The 22169-nt window shown below is 40.9% G+C and overlaps 1 protein-coding gene across 5 annotated transcripts in view; it reads right to left on the bottom strand.

Moving 5' to 3' along the window:
* The window catches only part of FRMD3 (FERM domain containing 3), a 371558-nt gene that overhangs the window by 209163 nt on the left and 140226 nt on the right, over window positions 1–22169 (bottom strand). Inside the window, exon 1 of one of the 5 annotated variants that reach the window (XM_068552182.1) lies at window positions 2196–2257. The exons of the other annotated variants lie outside the window; for them this stretch is intronic. The gene's annotated coding sequence lies outside the window, so the exon portion shown is untranslated. Of the gene's footprint in view, window positions 1–2195; window positions 2258–22169 lie in introns of those variants that run through there. 5 annotated transcript variants of the gene reach the window in all.

Genomic DNA, 22169 nt, shown 5'->3' on the forward strand with positions numbered 1-22169 from the left:
AGTATTTGTCCAGCTTCTGACTGACCCTAAAGACCCCTGTTTCTGTGCTAGTGACCATTGGACTCTCCTTATCCCTACAGACATGATTCAATGGACGAGCTCCCAGCTGGACCACTATCATAGGGCCATTAGCAATTTCTAGCCTCCCAGGGCAATTTTTGACAATCATAGTGCATACAAAAATTGATCACAGGAGGAGGATTAACTAGCACCATTATTATCCAGGTGGGAAATGTCCAGTTGGGGGAAATGGTGCAAGGGTAAGCTATCAAAGGGAGTGAAACATATAAGTGCATAAATTTTAGTATCAGACAGACTGGCTTTTAATCCCAACCCTGTGTGCCCATGGGCAACTCACCTTACCTCTCTGAGTCTGTTTTCTCATCTATAAAATGGAAATAGGACCTGTATCTTGCGGAATTGGCGTGAAGATTACAGATGACATATGTGAGGCACCTAACACAGTCTGGTACCCAGGAGGTGTGGTAGTCATTCAGGAGGTTCCATGTATTCTGATTCTGCTCTCCTTCCAGGCACATGATAGAATTGTACTTTCCAGCTCCACTTGAAGTGGGTCTTGGCCACGTGACTTGTGTTGGCCAATGAAGCTTAAAGAGTCAGTGAGATATTCACTCCCTTCACACACTCTCTTCCCACTACTATGTTGGTCATGGAAGTATCCCAGGTGAAGCCTCTGTCTTCCTAGGTCACTGTGTGACCATGGTGAGTAGAAATCCCCTACAGAAGTAAATAGCATGAGCAAGAAAAGAAATTTTGTATGAAGCCACTGACATTTGGGAGTGTTTTTGTTACTGCAGCATGACTTATCCGATACTAAGAGAATAAAACTAAATGCGTTCTAGCTAATGTGATTCTGCTTTTATTACTTCAAAACGCTGCCTTCAAAAGGGAGCGGGGAATGTCAGAAAGTCAAAGATTCCAACTGAACTAAGTAAAGACTGATCCCAAGGCAGTTCACCAGGCAAGGAACCTCATACACTAGTTATTTAGACTTAAAAGAAGTGAAAATAAATAATCTCAGTTCCTAAATCTGAACTATGTTTCCATGAATTACAGATTTAAAAGGTTACATTGAACAGAGTAGGATAAATACACAAAAGAGTTTCTGCAGATTAAAAGCTCCAACGCACTGGGCCCCAGCCAGAATGATCATAATCCAAGAATCGAGGTCAATAGCCCTGAAAAGTAAGTCTTAAGTACTTCCAGCCTTTAAAATTCCTCAATGGACCAGAAAACATCTGTTTCCTAATCTACTGGGAAAAAAAGCTTCATTGCTAAATAGTAGTCAGCACCCCAATCATGAAATTCATTGCCATTTTCCTGGGGAAAAACAAACACACACATTAACCCTTCCTCCCTTGTCATCTGCAGATGCCATCAGCTGTAGTTGCCACTACAGAAGAGGAACTTTACATCTAAACAGAGAGAAGAATGCTTCACTTTCCTTGTAGTTGCCAGAAAAGGCCAACATGAACTCCCAAGTGCTGGCAATCACTCCTTACAGACATCTGGTGAAGAAGAAATGAAATATGTTGTATTATTAAATAAATGTAATCTTTTCTTCTTAGCCATTGACCTAGTGCAATATAAAAACGTGAGCTCCAAAGCCAGACAGACTTGAGTTCAAATCCCATCTTTCTCACTTACTAGCTGTGTGACCTCAGGCACACGACCCTCTCTGAGACTCAGTTTACTCATATTTAGAATAATACTAACAATAAGAGCTACCATTTGTGAGTGCCTGTTGTATGCCAGGCATAAGGTTTCATGTGCATTACACCTTTAAGTTCTTACAGTAACCATATGAAGGAAGGACTTACATGGATCTTACAAATAGGAAAAATGAGACTTGAAACTAGCAGGAAGTAAAGCCAAGATGCAAATTCAGACCTGTTTGGCTCCTAAGCCTGAGCTCTAAATCCTGAGAACACTGACTCCATAAGCCTGCCTCTTGGGGTTAATAGAAATCACAGTGCTGCCCTGACCCAGAGTGGACCTCAGCCAGTGTTTTGGGTTTTTTGTTGTTGTTGTTGTTGTTGTTTAATTTTATTTTTTGCAGCCACATAGCACAGGGAGATCAGCTCGGTGCTTTGTGACCACCTAGAGAGATGGGATACCCATCTCATTTTATCCACCAGCTCTTTATCTTTCCACGTTTTTTCCCAATGGTGTACCTGGAATATTACTTCTGAATCTGGAATCTTCAGTAGTCTTAAAAAGACTTCTGGAACATAGCTTGATGTTCATAGTAATCTTCCCATTAACCTATAAAGATATAGGTATCAACATGAAAATATATATAGTTTTAGATATGTATATACAGATATAAAGACAGAAAAAAATGGAAGGAAATGTTAACAATGATTATCTGTAGGTGGTGGAATCATGGGTTATTTTGAATATCTTTAAGTTTTTTTGTGTCTAATGAGAATGCATTTCTTGGGGAAGCAGGAAAAAAATTAAGTTGTTTTCAAAGACATGGAAGGAGATTACTGGGCTCTTTTTAATTTTTTTAACATTTGCATTTATTGTTTCCAAAATAAACAAGGGTATTTCAGTCACTAAAAATATATTTCTTCGTTTTTGCTTACTTAAAAAAATGTTCAAATGCTGCAATTAATGCACAGGAAAAAATCTAGTCTGCACTTAGAGCTGATTAGCCTGATGTTCCTTCAACATTGTGAACACGCTGCCTTAACCACAGTGGATCTGAGAACAAGCATTTACTCCAGAGGGATGTGGGGAGACCTATAAGCATGCCCATCGGACCTGCTCACACGAGGCAAGGGGCTGGACCTCAGTCAGAGAGCCAGGCTCTCCCAAGCTCCTCCTGACATGCCAACGACCTTCCCCCCACCTTTGCCAAAATGACCATTTTTACACATAAAACCAAGCTTAGCCTCCATGTCACTCATGCAATGACTGATGATTCTCCCAGTCTGGGATGCCTGGGCTGACTGGGAAAATTCAAGCCGGGAGCAAGATACAGCCTGTCTTCTTCAAATCTTCCCAGGTACAATAGGAAGCACTGTGGGCTATCTTTGGAGTTTCCTTCAAAAATCATGTGTCCTTTGGCTCAGCGTAAGTGACGTCAGTTCTCACTGTCCCAAACCAAAGTCAATACAGCCATAGAAAGCTGTGTATTTGGACCACAATGACCCAAGGTGGCAGGCTACCATTAACACCAGGTTCTGGAAGTCATATTCCAAGAAACAAGAGGCTAGAAACCCACTTTTGATTTCACTGTGAGATGTTGTAGAGGCTTCTGTTGACTACATCTCCTATCGTCTGTGCAGCCCTAGGGTGGAGTTAAGCACCGAGAAATCTTTGCCTTCCATAGTAACTGATGAATTTTTTCTCTCATGGCTGGATTGTTATTTCCTTTTCAACTTGCCTTCCAGGAAGCTCACAACCAAACACATGGCCTGCTCACAGCAACTCACAGTCACACAGCCCACAAACTTGCGTTCAGCTTCTCCCCATGGGCTTGACGTTCCATTTATCCTGCTTCTTCCTTTGCACTATTTCTTAGTACTTTTATTCTAGTATCACTTTTTAGCCAACTCAAATCCTACATAAAATACATTCAATATAAATTAACATGACACCACACCAACCATGTCAAAGAGGTGCCATCCGGGGGGTAGGCCCCCAAGGCACCAGACTGGGCCTCTCCTTTTGCCACCAAAACCTTGTCTCAGACTTATGTTGCTTCACCATTTGAAATTCATTCATTTAGCAAAATTACTTTCTTCTATTCTTGGGTGATAAGGCAAATATACTTGGGAAGGATGCCTCACTATTTATCCTTGCAAAGAAGTTTATTCTGATCCCATCTAATCATACGTAGCTCAGCACAGGTGTGGATTTAAGAAAAGAGAAAATGGAAGAAGAAGGATAATTGAGTTTGATGAAGGATTTAAGGAATGTTTGGGGATCAGGAATATTTACATGGTGGGGAATTACTTTTCTGGGACAGGCAAGCTCACAGACTACAGGGCTTCTTGATATGACAGAGGGAGTGGGAAGGAGCTAAGACTCACTTACCTACTTCACGACTTGGTACAGATGTCCAAACACAAGCCTGAAAGTCTGAAGGGCTTGATGCTTACAGTAACTAGTGCTTCAGCGCATTTCAGCGTTCACGAGGAACACCTTATAGATTTAATCTCATCTAATCTTCAAAACGACCCTGTAATTTTCCATTATTCTCATTATGTAAATATGAGAACTGTGGCTCAGAGAGGTTAGTAACTTGTCCAAGGGCACACAACTTATTTACGTTAGAGGGGAGACAAGAATACAGGTCGCGGGGCTTCCCTGGTGGCGCAGTGGTTGAGAGCCTGCCTGCCAATGCAGGGGACACGGGTTCGAGCCCTGGTCTGGGAAGATCCCACATGCCACGGAGCAACTAGGCCCGTGAGCCACAATTACTGAGCCTGCGCATCTGGAGCTTGTGCTCCGCAACAAGAGAGGCCGCGATAGTGAGAGGCCCGCGCACCGCGATGAAGAGTGGCCCCCGCTTGCCGCAACTAGAGAAAGCCCTCGCACAGAAACGAAGACCCAACACAGCCATAAATAAATAAATAAATAAATAAATAAATAAATGGATGATCACGTTTAAAAAAAAAAAAGAATACAGGTCGCTTCCACCAGAAGATGCCCGTGGGACATAACCACATGGTGCCATTGGAGCAGAGAGCAGGGACCCCTGAGCAGGACACCCCAGGGTGTGAAATCTGGTCTCACGTGACTCCCCCAGGAGCCCGATGGCTCCTCTCTCTCAGTTAGGTAACCTGAAATACAGATCTCTGAACAAAACTATAACCCACGCTTGAAAATAAAAATCTCCGTCTGCCGCAGCCAACGTCCACACCCAAGAAAACACACGCCAAGTAGGAAAGTCCTGTTCTTGTACTTTCCACTGATTGTTTTTCATTTACCCCATGTACAGGAAAGCATTTCTGGGGCACTTGAGGAGGAGGTGTTAAATTTACTGGATTCCAAATGTTCTCATTTATTTATAATTGAGAATATGTGAAAGGGAAGAAGACAACCTGAACAGCGAATTGCCCCTTCTCCACACACACAGTCACTCCCAATCCCTCCTCACAGCCGGCAGATCATGTTTCTAACAAAATGAGAGCGGAACAGCTGCCCTCCCCTCCAGTGGGGGCCCTGCGGTGTGGGCCTGGTGGGCCAGAGGGCATGGCCATGGTCTATGGGCTGAAGTCCATGCCCAGGCGTAGCTAACACCCAAACCAAGCAGAGAGGGATCCAGATCCAAGGAGACCCAACTGGCAATGAGACCACAGGACCGAGCCAGGCTGGATGAACACGAGCCACAGGCCCAAGGCGCCATGATGGCTGAGGCGAGGTCCACCACGGGAGCAGATGGGGATCTACTGTCAGCTTCAGCAGGGACACGGGCTGCAGATGAGAGCCTGGACCTCAGGAAGTCAGAGGGTCAGCCCAGAGCAGGCAGACAGCCCTCAGGGAAGGCAAAGGACACCCAACAGCGATGCCTCCAGGTGCCCAAGTACAGACCAGAGGGCCACAGAGGCCACAAACCCACAACACTGTGGGGCAGAGCAAGAGCCTCTGGACCTGATGATGGAGGTCAGGGTGTCAAATCCTAACGCTGCCCCGTTCTGGCTGAGCAACCCCAAACCAATGACTTGTCCTCACTGTGCCCAAGTTTCTTCATCTAAAAATTGGATATAAGAGACCTACTTCACAGGACTTCTGTGAGCATCAGATGAAGTGATGTTTATTAAAATGCCAGTGCATTATCCAGTGCATAGTAGGTGCTGAATAAATGTTTCTTTTTCTTTTAAGATTCCACTGGAAGTAGCAAATTAGTGTCCAAGTTAAATACCTGCAGATGTGAGTTGGGGTGTTTTTTTGGGTGGGGGGTGTTTAAAGTTTGAATACCTAGAAGTTGGTTATTGAATATGTATAACAGTCCAGTTTCAATGTTACTTCCCCTACAGCCTTCATACCTTCCTCATCTTCTGTTGGGTATGCCTAACTACAGTTCAGTAAAAGACATTAAACCACTTACCTAAAAATGAACATCTTTATCTGATGAGACACATGCCCATCTCTGCCACAGTCTCCTCTACTCCCTATTGTCTTGCCCCTGGCCCAATTTGCACATTTATGCTACCTGCTTGGCCCTGTAGGCATCTGAGTTTGTGACCCCTGCCCTTAAGCCAAGAATCAGAGAAAGCAGCAGGCGGGCCCAGGCACATAAGAGGTGAAGAGCAACGGCTAATCTAGCCCATCCCAAACCTGCCATGGACAACCATGATTCCACAAAGACCACCCTACATTCCCTGGCAGCAGAGCCAAACCCAGTAGAGCAGCCCTAGGTCCTCAGGTGGTACCAGGCAAATGGCAACCCTGGCAAGGGACAGGAGAAAACGAGGTGCCTCAGCAGCCTTTGGGGACGGCTAGTGCAAGCAGTAAATCAGCATCAGCTCACTCTCCAAAGCTCCACTGAACCTCAGAATAGAAACAATTACCCAGGTAAATTAAGGTGCATGAGCCACTCTCCAATCCTTTCCTTAGGGAAAAAAATCCTTTCCTCGGGGGGTGGGGGGGTGTGATGCTTGAAATGGGATCTGATTTTCAAGCTTCTACTTTGCTTTGGCTAAGATGACTTAATGCTATCCAAACCTCGAAAGCACCTAGTCTCCACAAATTCCCAGTTATCTTGGCGGCAGTGGAGTGAGCAGTGACCAATAGTTTGTTTTGGGGATTTCTTGTAGCTCTATCGGCACAGCTGGGAGAAGCAAAGGCAGAAAACATCCAAACAGCAGATCCAGCCTTCATTAGAGACTCCTGAGTCTCCTGCAGCCTGTGGTCTTGCTCAGCTCACAGCAGTGATGTAGCCTAACAGGCTTTGGGGGTCTTATTCACATGAAACATGACTGTGTTTACAAGTGGAAAGCTTTCTGAGCTCCTGCTGGCAGCAGGGAAATCAGGGGGAAAATTGCATTTATTGAAGGGATGTGCTCGGGGTCTGATCAGATGTTCTCAGGGGTTACGGGCCATATTCAAAATATTTAACAACAGGGAACAGCAAGGCAGCACTACCAAATCAGAAAGAGTGTCCCACCAGCCAACAGACCATTGGATAAAGTAATATTATTAGCCCACATTTTGCAGTTTTGAAAAGCTAGCACAAATATTTTAAAAATTAAAAAATAAAAAGCCAAGCACAGAACTAGTGAATGGCTCTATAAACTTCCATCCAGCCTGCTGAGAGGCCTGGCCACTGCCTCTGGGAAGACAGAATGAGGCCAGTGAACAGCTGTAACATGTCTTTTAGAAGAGGGACATCAGGTCTCATCCCCAGATCACAGAAGTTTCTTGGCTGAATTCTGGGGTTATGGGGTTTATTCTTTTTGCATGAAAGGCCATATTTCCACTGGAATCATACTGCCATCAAATTGTAGAGTAGGACTCCAGAAATCAAGCCCAAACACAGTGAGGTTCCCTGCCAGCTACAAAAGAGCTGAATCCAGAACACAGGACTCTGGCTCCCACTCCAGGAATCTTCAGGCAACAAATTCCCTCCATTTGTGTCCATCTGACCTCCAAGGCCCTGCGCACTGTTTACCAACCTCAGCTTCGTCTGGGGAAAACAGGTGCAGGTATATCTCAGCACTAGAATCACTTTGGTTGGTTGGAAATTACAATCAAGTGACAGGCTTCATCTCAACAGCTTTATAGGAAGATTTGGAAATTGGGAACTGGGCTGGCAGGGGTAAGGAAGGACAGCGGTGGCCCACGGAGACTGGAAACAATTTATTCTTAAAATGATCAGATCAGGACCCCGTACCCTCCAGAGTTCGGAAATACCCTCATCTTGATCTAGGCTGTTGGCTTAAGATACTGCACTTGAGGCATTTGCTGTCTGCATTTCGTGCCACAGGTTAAAAAAAAAAAAGCAAAGCCATAATATGTTTAATTCTTCACAGGGAATGCCCCTTTAAAAAGCTTAAGCTGAAATTTAAAGATATTCTCAGACGCACCCATAAAGAAAAATAACCAAGCCTGATGCAATGCAACTGACAACTTTTTTAAGCTGAAGTAAGTAATCACATGGCAAAGCCTGAGCCACCTCCAGGTGCCCAAGTACACACACACAACCACACACACACACACACACATGCACGTGCGTGCACACAGACACGCTGTTTCGGTTCCTCAGACACAGTCAGCCACATGCCCACTGCCTCTTTCCTGGATATATTGTGACAGCCACTAAGCTAATGAGATCCCAACTGTCACTCTCAGTTTTTACATTTGTTTTTTGTGTTGTCTTCCAAGACCATTGCCCAAAAGGCAGTTATGGGCAAAACGCATCTCATCAGCATTCTTTCTCCTCCTCTTCGGAATAGCAAGGTCCCCATGTGGCAGTCTGGAACCAAGACCCTCAGCTCCCTGGGAAGGGGGGGAGGGGAGGGCTGGGACTCTAGGGACATGGCAGAGCCGGGGTCTCAGTGGCCACCGGACTGGATATTGATCGGCCGTGGCTGCTGCTGCAGAGACTGCCTGCCCATCATCCTGAGCAGGAGAAACAAAATTGTTAAGAAACTGCGTCTCTAGAAAAATACCACACTGGAACTCAAGCGCCAGAGCCAGCAACCTGGACACATGAATGCTTGCACAGGCAAGACAATTCAAATTCGAAGCAGTGTAAAAAAGACATTATTTCAAATTGGAGGAGGGGGCAGGGTGATCTTTCCACAGGCATAAAGTGTAGGAAATGAGACTTTAATGAATGCCCATTTAACAAATATCCACATATGAAATATGGTATGCATAGAAGCTCTGAGGCCTAAGCAGTCCATTGCAAAATTATCCTCAACCTGAGAGCACGGGTCCCATAGGCTACAAGCAATTTGTTTGCTTGTTGTTATGATGGAAAAAAGGCACTTTATCCTTTTAAACAAAGTCAGTGGAATTTTTTGTAAAGGATTGTTTTTAAACACTGAAGGAAGAAAAGCTACTTCAGTGATGATCTTGAGGTAGGGAATTAGGAGAGGTTATATTGTTCTTTGTGGGTCTCCATACTTTCCAGAATATGCATGTATTTACCAGAAAAGGTAGTTTTTGGGGGGTTTTTTATTAAATTTATTTATTTATTATTTTTATTTTTGGCTGCATTGGGTCTTCGTTGCTGCGAGCGCACTTTCTCTAGTTGCGGCGAGCAGGGGCTACTCTTCGTTGCGGTGCGTGGGTTTCTCGTTGCAGTGGCTTCTCTTGTTGCAGAGCACGGGCTCTAGGCGCGTGGGCTTCAGCAGTTGTGGCACGCAGGCTCTAGAGTGCAGGCTCAGTAATTGTGGTGCACGGGCTTAGTTGCTCTGAGGCATGTGGGATCTTCCTGGACCAGGGCTTGAACCCGTGTCCCCTGCACTGGCAGGCGGATTCTTAACCACTCGCCACCAGGGAAGCCTGCAAAGGTAGTTTTTAAACTTCTTTTAAGAGCAATAGAGAGCAATGTTCAACTGCCCCAATGCGCACATACACACGCACACGTGTGAGTACTGAGCGCCACTGCTGTGTGTCTATTTTAATGCAGAACAGTGATTACCTACCTGGTGACTGTCTCTGAAACGCTGCAGGGAGACAGAGCCACAGTGCCGTATGGACAGCTGCCAGCTAGTCCGAGCCAGTGCCTAACGGGGATGCTGACTTTTTGAGGAAACACCCATGCTAGCTTCTTATAGGATATGCTGGGAAACCAGGTTGAAGGTTTAACCAGGCACGAGAGTGAAGTGGGAGGTGGCAGGGATGATATGAGAAGAGAGAGCCATTTCCATCCTGAAAATGAGTCGTCCACAGGATCCATCCCACGCAATAGCACTCAAATCAGATTTGGTCCCTGCCCTGCCCCTCACCTTGACAGATAGAAGTGCCTGTCAGGGTGCCTGTACCTTATTAATAACTACTTCAGGGATCCCCAGTGAATTCTTCGTGGTTTGTGAGTTTATGGAGAAGAATTAATTCTATTTTCTATGAAAAGCCCAAGCCCCAGGACTTAATTCAAGATAAGAAATCAGCAGGGAGACAGGAGCACTAAAGACCTTAGGCCCCCTTCCTCTGGGCTCTTAGAACTTTCCAGCAGCCCTGCTGACAGGGGAACCAGTAACTGTGACCTTCCTCCAACAGTCTCTCCTAGTAACTGCACCTTTGATGGTGACAGACTGTCCATCTCTACATCAATGTCCTCCTACCTGATATGGGAGGTATCAAAAGTCTGTAATAAAATCTATACTCAAAATACATGTGCTCAATTTCCAAATCTGTTACTGAACCAAACTTGGGTCCATTCACCCAATGCACAGCAAAGCCAATTTACTGACACTGGGTTGTGGTGAAGGAAAGTACAGTGTTTACTGCAAGGCACCCAAGATGGGGCCAAGCAAGGAGAACAGACAGCTCATGCTCAAAAGACCCAAACTTAGTATGCAGGAGAGGGTCACAGGGTCTGTCATCAGCTCGTGCATGGTTCTCTGATTGGCTGGTGGGGAGGTAACAGGGTGACGTTTCCAGAATCTCAACCATCAACCTTCTGGTTACAATCAGTCTGGGGTCCACATGCCTGTGGTCAGCATGCAGTTAACTTGTTCCACCCAGTGGGGGTTTTAATATCTGCAGAACAACTCAAGGATATGGCTCAGGATATTACCTATAGCCCTTGAGGAGGAACTAAAGGTCCTTGTTTTGTTTTATGGCTAAGCTAATATTACTCTGTCATGCTTGACTGTTTTTCTTTGTTTCTGCATTTTCTCACTCCTCTGATTAAATCTGCTCTTTGGAACTTTGGGAAAGCCTAGGACGCTAAACCTTTTTTTTCAAACAAGAGACGGGGGACATGGGTTGGTTGGGGGGGGGGGTCTCTCCCTCAGAAGGCCCCAAAGACTCCTGCTCGGTTTCAATTCTACTAGTTTATTCTTCTAGTAGCTAAATTACTCATCCTCTTGTTAGCTAATTCTTGAGATTCATTTAAACCATGAATTTATATTTTCCATATTTTTTGAATTTCAGTTTCATGATTTTTGGATAGATCTTTCTTTTTTCCCAAATGTATCATCTTTTTCTCTAAAAACTGGAAAATTAGATATCACTTCTTAGGATAAGAGCTACTTGGATCTTTTGACCTGAGCTTAAGCATATTTGTAAAAGAATTATCATCCAGGATGTTTTTCACCTTAAATCTCAGATCTTAGATCTGAGTTCTCAGAATGAGGTTTGTCGAAACAGCTGCAAGACTCACTCAGAAAACTAATTTAACCCAAAGTGATATATTACATTGATTTTATTAGTTTATAATCTATTCAAGAGTAAGAATATGTCTAACCTTTATTATATGCTCAAAAACACACTGACAGGGTGTGGGGGGACCTTCAAGATGGCGGAGGAGTAAGACATGGACATCACCTTCCTCCCCCAAAATACATCAAAAATACATCTACATGGGGAACAACTCCTACAGAACACCTACTGAATGCTGGCAGAAGACCTCAGACTTCCCAAAAGCCATGTGGCTGACAGGGTCTTGGTGTTCCGGCCAGGTGTCAGTCCTGAGCCTCTGAGGTGGGAGAGCCGAGTTAGGGAAATTGGTCCACCAGAGACCTCCCGGCCCCACATAATATCAAACAGCCAAAGCTATCGCAGAAATCTCCATCCCAACGCTAAGACCCAGCTCCACTCAACGACCGGCAAGCTACAGTGCTGGACACCCTATGCCAAACAACTAGCAAGAAAGGAACACAACTCCACCCATTAACAGAGAGGCCGCCTAAAATCATATTAAGTTCACAGACACCCCAAAACACACCACCGGATGCAGTCCTACCCACCAGAAAGACAAGATCCAGCCTCACCCGCCAGAACACAGGCACCACTCCCCTCCACCAGGAAGCCTACACAACCCACTGAACCAACCTTACCCACTGGGGACAGACACCAGAAACAACAGGAACTACAAACGTGCAGCCTGTGAACAGGAGACCCCAAACACAGTAAGTTAAGCAAAATGAGAAGACAGAGAAATACACAGCAGATGAAGGAGCAAGGTAAAAACCTACCAGACCAAAAATATGAAGAGGAAATAGGCAGTCTACCTGAAAAAGAATTCAGAGTAATGACAGTAAAGATGACCCCAAATCCTGGAAATAGAATGGAGAAAATACAAGAAACGTTTAACAAGGACTTAGAAGAACTAAAGAGCAAACAAACAATGATGAACAACACAATAAACGAAATTAAAAATTGTCTAGAAGGAATCAATAGCAGAATAACTGAGGCAGAAGAACAGATAACTGACCTGGAAGATAAAAGAGTGGAAATAACTACCGTAGAGCAGAATAAAGAAAACAGAATGAAAACAATTGAGGACAGTCCCAGAGACCTCTGGGACAACATTAAATGTACCAACATTAGAATTATAGGGGTCCCAGAAGAAGAAGAGAAAAAGAAAGGGACTGAAAAAATATTTGAAGAGATTATAGTGGAAAACTTCCCTAATATGGGAAAGGAAATAGTCAATCAACTCCAGGAAGCACAGAGAGTCCCATACAGGATAAATCCAAGGAGAAACACGCCAAGACACATATTAATCAAACTATCAAAAATTAAATACAAAGAAAAAATATTAAAAGCAGCAAGGGAAAAACAACAAATAACACACAAGGGAATCCCCATAAGGTTAACAGCTGATCTTTCAGCAGAAACCCTGCAAGCCAGAAGGGAATGGCAGGACATATTTAAAGTGATGAAAGGGAAAAACCTACAAACAAGATTACTCTACCCAGCAAGGATCTCATTCAGATTCAACGGAGAAATTAAAACCTTTATGGACAAGAAAAAGCTAAGAGAATTCAGCACCACCAAACCAGCTTTACAACAAATTCTAAAGGAACTTCTCTAGGCAGGAAACACAAGAGAGGGAAAAGACCTACAATAACAAACCCAAAACATTTAAGAAAATGGTAAAAGGAACACACATATCGATAAATACCTTAAATGTAAATGGATTAAATGCTCCAACAAAAGGACATAGACTAGTTGAATGGATACAAAAATAAGACCCATACATATGCTGCCTACAAGAGACCCACTTCAGACCTAGGGACATATACAGACTGAAAGTGAGGGGATGGAAAAAGATATTCCATGCAAATGGAAATCAAAAGAAAGCTGGAGTAGCAATTCTCATATCAGACAAAATAGACTTTAAAATAAAGACTATTACAAGAGACAAAGAAGGACACTACATAATGATCAAGGGATCAATCCAAGAAGAAGATATAATAATTGTAAATATTTATGCTCTCAACATAGGAGCACCTCAGTACATAAGGCAAATGCTAACAGCCATAAAAGGGGAAACTGACAGTAACACAATAATAGTAGGGGACTTTAACACCCCACTTTCACCAATGAACAGATCATCCAAAATGAAAATAAATAAGTAAACACAAGCTTTAAATGATACATTAAACAAGATGGACTTAATTGATATTTATAGGACATTCCATCCAAAAACAACAAAAAACACTTTCTTCTCAAGTGCTCATGGAACATTCTGCGGGATAGACCATATCTTGTGTCACAAATCAAGTCTCAGAAAATTTAAGAGCATTGAAATTGTATCAAGCATCTTTTCCAACCACAATACTATGAGACTAGATATCAATTACAGGAAAAAATCTGTAAGAAATACAAACACATGGAGGCCAAACAATATGCTACTAAAAAACCAAGAAATCACTGAAGAAATCGAAGAGGAAACCAAAAATACCTAGAAACAAACGACAATGAAAACACGATGACCCAAACTTACGGGATGCAGAAAAAGCAGTTCTAAGAGATAAGTTTATAGCAATACAATCCTACCTGAAGAAACAAGAAACATGTCAAATAAACAACCTAACATTACACCCAAAGCAATTAGAGAAAGAAGAACAAAAAGACCCCAAAGTTAGCAGAAGGGAAGAAATCATAAAGATCAGATCAGAAATAAATGAAGAAAGAAATTAAGGAAATGATAGCAAAGATCAATAAAACTAAAAGCTGGTTCTTTGAGAAGATAAACAAAATCGATAAACCATAAGCCAGACTCATCAAGAAAAAAAGGGAGAAGACTCAAATCAATAGAATTAGAAATGAAAAAGGAGAAGTAACAACTGACACTGCAGAAATACAAAGGATCATAAGAGATTACTACAAGCAACTATATGCCAATAAAATGGACAACCTGGAAGAAATGGATGAATTCTTAGAAAAGCACACCTTCCGAGACTCAACCAGGAAGAAATAGAAAATATAAACAGACCAATCACAGGCACTGAAACTGAAACTGTGATTAAAAATCTCCCAACAAACAGAAGTCCAGGACCAGATGGTTTCACAGGCGAATTCTATCAAACATTTAGAGAAGAGCTAACACCTATCCTTCTCAAACTGTTCCAAAATATAGCAGAGGGAGGAACACTCTCAAACTCATTCTATGAGGCCACCATCACCCTGATACCAAAACCAGACAAAGATGTCACAAAAAAAGAAAACTACAGGCCAATATCACTTATGAACATAGATGAGAAAATCCTCAACAAAATACTATCAAACAGAATCCAACAGCACATTAAAAGGATCATACACCATGATCAAGTGGGGTTTATTCCAGGAATGCAAGGATTCTTCAATATACGCAAATCAATCAACGTGATACACCATATTAACAAATTGAAGGAGAAAAACCATATGATCATCTCAATAGATGCAGAGAAAACTTTTGACAAAATTCAACACCCATTTATGATAAAAACCCACCAGAAAGTAGGCATAGAAGGAACTTACCTCAACATAATAAAGGCCATATATGACAACCTCACAGCTAACATCGTTCTCAATGGTGAAAAAGTGAAACCATTTCCACTAACATCAGGAACAAGACAAGGTTGCCCACTCTCACCACTATTATTCAACATAGTTTTGGACGCTTTAGCCACAGCAATCAGAGAAGGAAAAGAAATAAAAGGGATCCAAATCGGAAAAGAAGAAGTAAAGCTGTCACTGTTTGCAGATGACATGATACTATACACAGAAAATCCTAAAGATGCTACCAGAAAACTAATAGAGCTAATCAATGAATTTGGTAAAGTAGCAGGATACAAAATTAATGCACAGAAATCTCTTGCATTCCTATACACTAATGATGAAAAATCTCAAAGAGAAATTAAGGAAACACTTCCATTTACCACTGCAACAAAAAGAATAAAATATCTAGGAATAAACCTACCTAAGGAGACAAAAGAGCTGTATGCAGTAAATTATAAGACACTGATGAAAGAAATTAAAGATGATACAAACAGATGGAGAGATATACCATGTTCTTGGATTGGAAGAATCAACATTGTGAAAATGACTATAGTACCCAAAGCAATCTACAGATTCAATGCAATCCCTATCAAATCAAACTATCAATGGCATTTTTCACAGAACTAGAACAAAAAAATTCCCAATTTGTATGGAAACACAAAAGACCCCAAATAGCCAAAGCAATCTTGAGAAAGAAAAACGGAGCTGGAGGAATCAGGCTCCCTGACTTCAGACTATACTACAAAGCTACAGTAATCAAGAGAGTTTGGTACTGGCACAAAAACAGAAATATAGATCAATGGAACAGGATAGCAAGCCCAGAGATAAACCCATGCACCTATGGTCACCTTATCTTTGATAAAGGAGGCAAGAATATACAATGGAGAAAAGACAGCCTCTTCAATAAGTGGTGCTGGGAAAGCTGGAGAGCTACATGTAAAAGAAAGAAATTAGAACACTCCCTAACACTCCCTAGTTTTATACACAAAAATAAGCTCAAAATGGATTAAAGACCTAAATGTAAGGCCAGACACTATCAAACTCTTAGAGGAAAACATAGGCAGAACACTCTATGACATAAATCACAGCAAGATCCTTTTTGACCCACCTCCTAGAGTAATGGAAATAAAAACAAAAATAAACAAAGGGGACCTAATGAAACTTAAAAGCTTTTGCACAGCAAAGGAAACCATAAACAAGACGAAAAGACAGCCCTCAGAATGGGAGAAAATATTTGCAAATGTAGCAACAGACAAAGGATTAATCTCCAAAATTTACCAGCAGCTCATACAGCTCAATATGAAAAAAACAAACAACCCAATCCAAAAATGGGCAGAAGACCTAAACAGACATTTCTCCAAAGAAGATATACAGATTGCCAACAAACACGTGATGTTTGTCCAGCAATCCCACTACTGGGCATATACCCAGAGAAAACCATAATTCAAAAAGACACATGCACCCCAATGTTCATTGCAGCACTATTTACAATAGCCAGGTCATGGAAGCCACCTAAATGCCCATCGACAGACGAATGGATAAAGAAGATGTGGCAAATATATACAATGGAATATTACTCATCCATAAAAAGGAACAAAGTTGGGTCATTTGTAGAGACGTGGATCAACCTAGAGCCTGTCATACAGAGTGAAGTAAGTCAGAAAAAAAAAAAAATACCATATGCTAACACATGTATATGGAATCTAAAAAAAAGGGTTCTGAAGAACCTAGGGGCAGGACAGGAATAAAGATGCAGACGTCGAGAATGGACTTGAGGACATGGCCGGGGGTGGGGGAAGGGTAAGCTGGGACAAAGTGAGAGAGTGGCATTGACATATATACACTACCAAATGTAAAATAGATAGCTAGTTGGAAGCAGCCGCATAGCACAGGGAGATCAGCTCGGTGCTTTGTGTCCACCTAGAGGGGTGGGATAGGGAGAGTGGGAGGGGGACACAAGAGGGAGGAGATATGGGGATATAAGTATATGTATAGCTGATTCACTTTGTTATACAGCAGAAACTAACCATTGTAAAGCAATTATACTCCAATAAAGATGTTAAAAAATAAATAAGTAAATAAATAAATATGTGTTTTAAAAGTAAAACAAAAAACACTGACAAACAGCTTCTTGGAATCAGGGGAAAAAAATCTACTGTAGAAAATTATGAATAAACTCTATCTCTACACTGTATTGAGCACTTGAAATGTGACTAGTGAGACTGAGGAACTAAATATTTCATTTTATTTAATTTTAATTAATTAAAAAAATGGATGTCTGATGCAGTTACAGGAAAAAATATTTAAGTATTTATGGAACAACTTAGGTATGTGAATCTACCTTTTCAGCTGTAAATTCTGTAAATGCTAAATGCAGATCAGGTATTTCTGATGAAAATTTAGCACCCGACTAGAGATGTAAAATACACATAGGATCCCCAAGACTTACTACGAAGAAAGAGAATATAAAATCTCATTAATAATTTTTAACATTGATTATGTATTGAAATGAAAATATTTTATATTGGGTTAAATGAAATATATGATTAAAATTATTTTCATCTGTTTCTTTTTATTTTTTTAATGTGGCTACCAGAAAATTTTAAATTAAATATGTGGCTCATGTTATACTTTTATTGGACATCACTGCTCTAGCTAGCTACATATGGTGGGGTAACTAGCAACAGTAGCATATTATTCCTTTATTGTCTCCATATATTAACACTTTTGTAATTATTGTATTATTATTAATAATAATTTATTATTGTAATGTTTATTATTTTCCCATACTTTTTTCATCCTATCTCTTAATGTTAAACAAATATGTGAACTAAATGACTGACTGCTACCCAAAGAAGCAAAGGTTATTCTACCACTGACAGTGGGCAGCAGTAAATGCCAGTCATTCCAGCCACTCCCATACGACCTGGCTCCTGGGCTGGGCAGAGATACATGACAGACAGTCACAAAATTGCCAAGAGGAACTCACGAGTTACACCCACATTAGCCATCTTAACCAAACATTTATAAAGAGGGTCATTGAGTGTGACACACAAAGAAAACATACAGTCTTACTAAGAACCATAAAGAGGTCTTTTTCAAGCAATGTGCTCTGGAGTACAGGTGGCAACTGAATTTTATTATACACCCAGTCACCTCTCTATATTCATCTTTAGTTCCAGTTAGTGAGAAATTCCCAGTGTTCTTTTCTTCCTGCCCATCTGAAAGGTTGTAGGCATTGTCAGTTCCGTCCACCTTTTTTCCTGGGGTCCCATGACACAAGATGATACACTGGAAGATCACACAACCCATCACCCACCACCTCAGCAGCTCAGAGGGCTTTTATGCCTGTTTATTCATTTTTACAAACATTTTTAGGGCCTACCCTCTGCCAGGCTCTATTCTAGGTACTGGTGTGATACAACAGAGAGCAAGGAAAATAAAGGCCACACCGTTTCTGCATCTTATGATCTCACAGAAGTCTGACTATAATTTCTCAGCAGTAAGTTAGAAACACATATTACTTTTTAAATTATTATGCAATGTTTGAAATATACAAGAAGATACTTTTTTAAATGCAATGAACAATGATGCACCCATCCCTCCTAAATTCTATCCCATATTTTCCCTCACCATTGATCTCACAGAATTAGTGTTTATGATGTGTGTACATTTCTTCATACTTTTACTATACATGCATGTCTCCTTAAGCAATAAGTGGCTCGACATGTTTTAGAATTGTATATACATAAGTGTATTTTAAAAAGATGTTTTTAAAAATGTACATAAACTGGAGATAAGTAACTATCTGATCACACTAGAAACCTCAAAAGTTTATCAAGTTTTCAGGTAGAAAAATAAATTTTTCTTTTTAGTCACCACCCAAGTCATACATAAAGGGGTTTAAATTTATACATTACATATGACTATATATGTTCATACACACAGCATACAGTTCACAGTAAGAATAGTAGAAAGAGTTCAGTATATTCCATAATCATTAAAAATTTTGAATGGGCAGATTGGAAATTACTTACATATATGTTTTTTTTCCTTCCTAAAATAAACTTTAAATTAGAATTTTTTGAATTCTAATTAAAATGCTCTTTTACCTGTCTGGTGGGAATTAAAGTGTATAACCTCTAAGGAGGACACTTTTGTAACATCCATCAAAATATGCAAAATATGTAACATCCATCAAAATATGCAAAATTATACAAAATATGCAAAAGAGTTACAGTGAAAAGTAAGCCTCTTCCTGCCCTTGTCCCCAGCAGGACCCGGTGACCCTCCCCATACGTAACCAATATTATTCCTTATGCATATTTCCAGAGATTCCATGCATAAACAAGCAATTGTGTATATGTTCTTCCCCTCTTTTAACACAAATGGTAACACCTTGCTGTTTTCATTTAAAGGTATATCTTGGAGATGTTTTCATATTAGTGTGTATAGAGCTTCCTCATTCTTTTTTTGTTAATTGAGGCAAAATTGACACAGAACATTATATTACTCTCAGGTGTACAACAAACAATTCAATATTTGTATATACTACCTCATTATTTTTAATCACTGCATCCATTGTATAGATGCACCATGTTTGATTTAGCCTCTCTCCCATAGATTGAGAGGTAGTTTCAAATCCTTTGAAAGAAACAGTACTGCTCTGAATACTCCCATATACGTGGAATTTCAGAATGCTCAAGAATATCCAAAACACATTCCTAGAAGTGGAACTGTTGAACAAAAGAGTGGGTATTATATACATACATATGTGTGTGTGTGTGTTTGTGTGTGTGTGTGTGTACGCAATATTTTGACGGATGTTACAAAAGTGTCCTCCTTAGAGGTTATACACTTTACTTCCCACCAGACAGGTAAAAGAGCATCTTTTCTCCCTGCCCTTTGCCAATATAATGCATTGTGTGTTCTGTTCATTGAGCTAAGTGATAAATGGTACCTCATTGAAATAGTAATTTATGAATGTTTTAAATATTTTTAAAATTCTGTTTCAAGAATAATAAGTAAACAATACAAGCTAAGGGATATGAAAAGCCTAATGAATGAACCACTTTGAATTTGTTAAGAGGAAATACAAGCTGCAAAACTCAAGGTATGGCACTACTCTACAAAGGCATATATTAGTTTCACATGAGTAATAAAGACAAATATCTAATTATAATATTGCCCAATCTCTTCTAATAAACGAATTCATAATGTTGACACAGGTACAAGCTTCATAAAAACTCATAGAGAGGGAACCACCCAGCAGCTGCCTAAAGTTCAACTACTCAGAAATACCAGTACTATACATGAGAGTCTGCATTACGCTATATGACTTTCCTGCACTTAACTAGTGAAAAACATAGATGAAGGACAAATTGAGGGTAAAAGAAACTGGTTCTTCCCAACGTCACATACACTCTCACTGACCCCATGAATGTCCCATCCTTCAGATCAACAACAGACTTGGAGTTAGACCACTGGGTCCTGAACCAGACAGGGCTTGGCTACTGGTTCACTGAGTGAACCCAGTCCAGTCACTTGACCCCTGTGGCCTGCAGCTCCTCATCTATTAAACTGAAAACACTGAAGTGGATTTTTCCTTGAGGTCCCTCCCAGCTGAAAGATACCCCTGATGCTACTGATCAATGGATGACTAGCGGTTTTTCTAAGAGTGAATAGGTACAGAGGCCTTCACTCCCCTTCGTTTTAACATGCATTTGCTGGATGCATGGCTATAGCTTGGGGGTGGTCAGTAGCCTCTGAAACCAAAGAACAGAGATTTCTATGTGCATTAAATAAGGGTATTATAACCCCTGGACCTGTCCAAGGAGTCGACTGACAGGAGCACCTGTTCTATCACATACCATGCCTGAGGGGGGCTGAGCAAATACATTCTGAAATCTGGAATCAGTAAGTTCAATGAGGATTAAAACCAGTGGAACATGGGACTCACTCAGCTCAAGACCCTTGCAATGGTCCTGTTATATCACATCTGGACACACATCTGCCATAAAGCCAAAGAGACAGATCCCACTAAATGGACTCCCAAGTCATCAGCTACAAAGCCTGTGATGGGATGATGGGTCCTGAGGACTTCCAGAAGGGGTGCTATCCACAGAAATGAAAAGCAAGGGGATTAAAGAAACAAGAAGACTACATCAAAATAACTCAAAATCCAGCGAAATGGAAAAGTTAGCAGAAAATATCCAAAATCAAGATGCAGTCATGACCTTGAGGGCATTATGCTGAGTGAAATAAGTCAGACAGAGAAAGACAAATACTATATGATCTCACTTATATGTGGAATCTAAAAACATCAAACTCAGAAACATAAAGTAGAATGGGGGTTGCCAGGGGCTGGGAGAGGGGCAATGGGGAGATGTGGGTAAAGGGTATAAACTTTCAGTGATAAGAAGAGTAAGTTCTGGGGATCTGATGTACAGCATGGCGAGTACAGTTAACAATACTATATTGTACACTTGAAAGTTACTGTGAGAGTAGAGCTTTAATGCTCTCTCCATAATAAAAACAACAAAAGGGTAATTATGTGAGATGATGGAGGCGTTAACTAATCTTATTGTGGTAAACATTTCACAATACATACGTGTATCAAACCATCACGTTGTACACCTTAAATTTTCACGGTATTATACGTCAATTATATCTTAATAAAGCTGGAAAAAATGATGCAATCATAATGGTCAGCTTTATCAAATACAGAAATTCCACAGGCAAAAAAAAAAAAAAAATGCTAAACGAAACCAGGAACTTGTTGGGGGGAAAAAAATCTCAAGAAACAAAACTAGACCTACAATAGGAAGAAATATGGTCAGTTGGCCAAGCACCAGTTTCCATTTATGAAGTAATTATTCTTTCATTTAGTAAATGTTTATCATTATACACATTTTGTTATACTCAGCTACCTTTTTGCCACCTGCCATCAAGTAATTTGACTGTTCATTAGCTGGCCCCCACCCAACGGAGTGTGAACAGAGGGAAAAATTAAACTCCTGGCAGTTGACCTTACTCAGGTAAATAGCAATAGTAAAGGCTGTGTGATGTAATCCAAGAGGTTGGGAGAAGAATTGAAGTTGAGTCTCATGGAGAATCTACAGATTCAATTCACTCATCATTTAAGAGTCTGCTTGCACTGATGTGTATAAAATTGATGACTAATAAGAACCTGCAGTATAAAAAAAAAAAAAAAACAACTAATACTAAACTTTCTTTGGGTTATTTGT

This window comes from Eschrichtius robustus, chromosome 10 (genome assembly GCF_028021215.1).
Source record: "Eschrichtius robustus isolate mEscRob2 chromosome 10, mEscRob2.pri, whole genome shotgun sequence".
Classification (NCBI taxonomy): Eukaryota; Metazoa; Chordata; class Mammalia; order Artiodactyla; family Eschrichtiidae; genus Eschrichtius; species Eschrichtius robustus.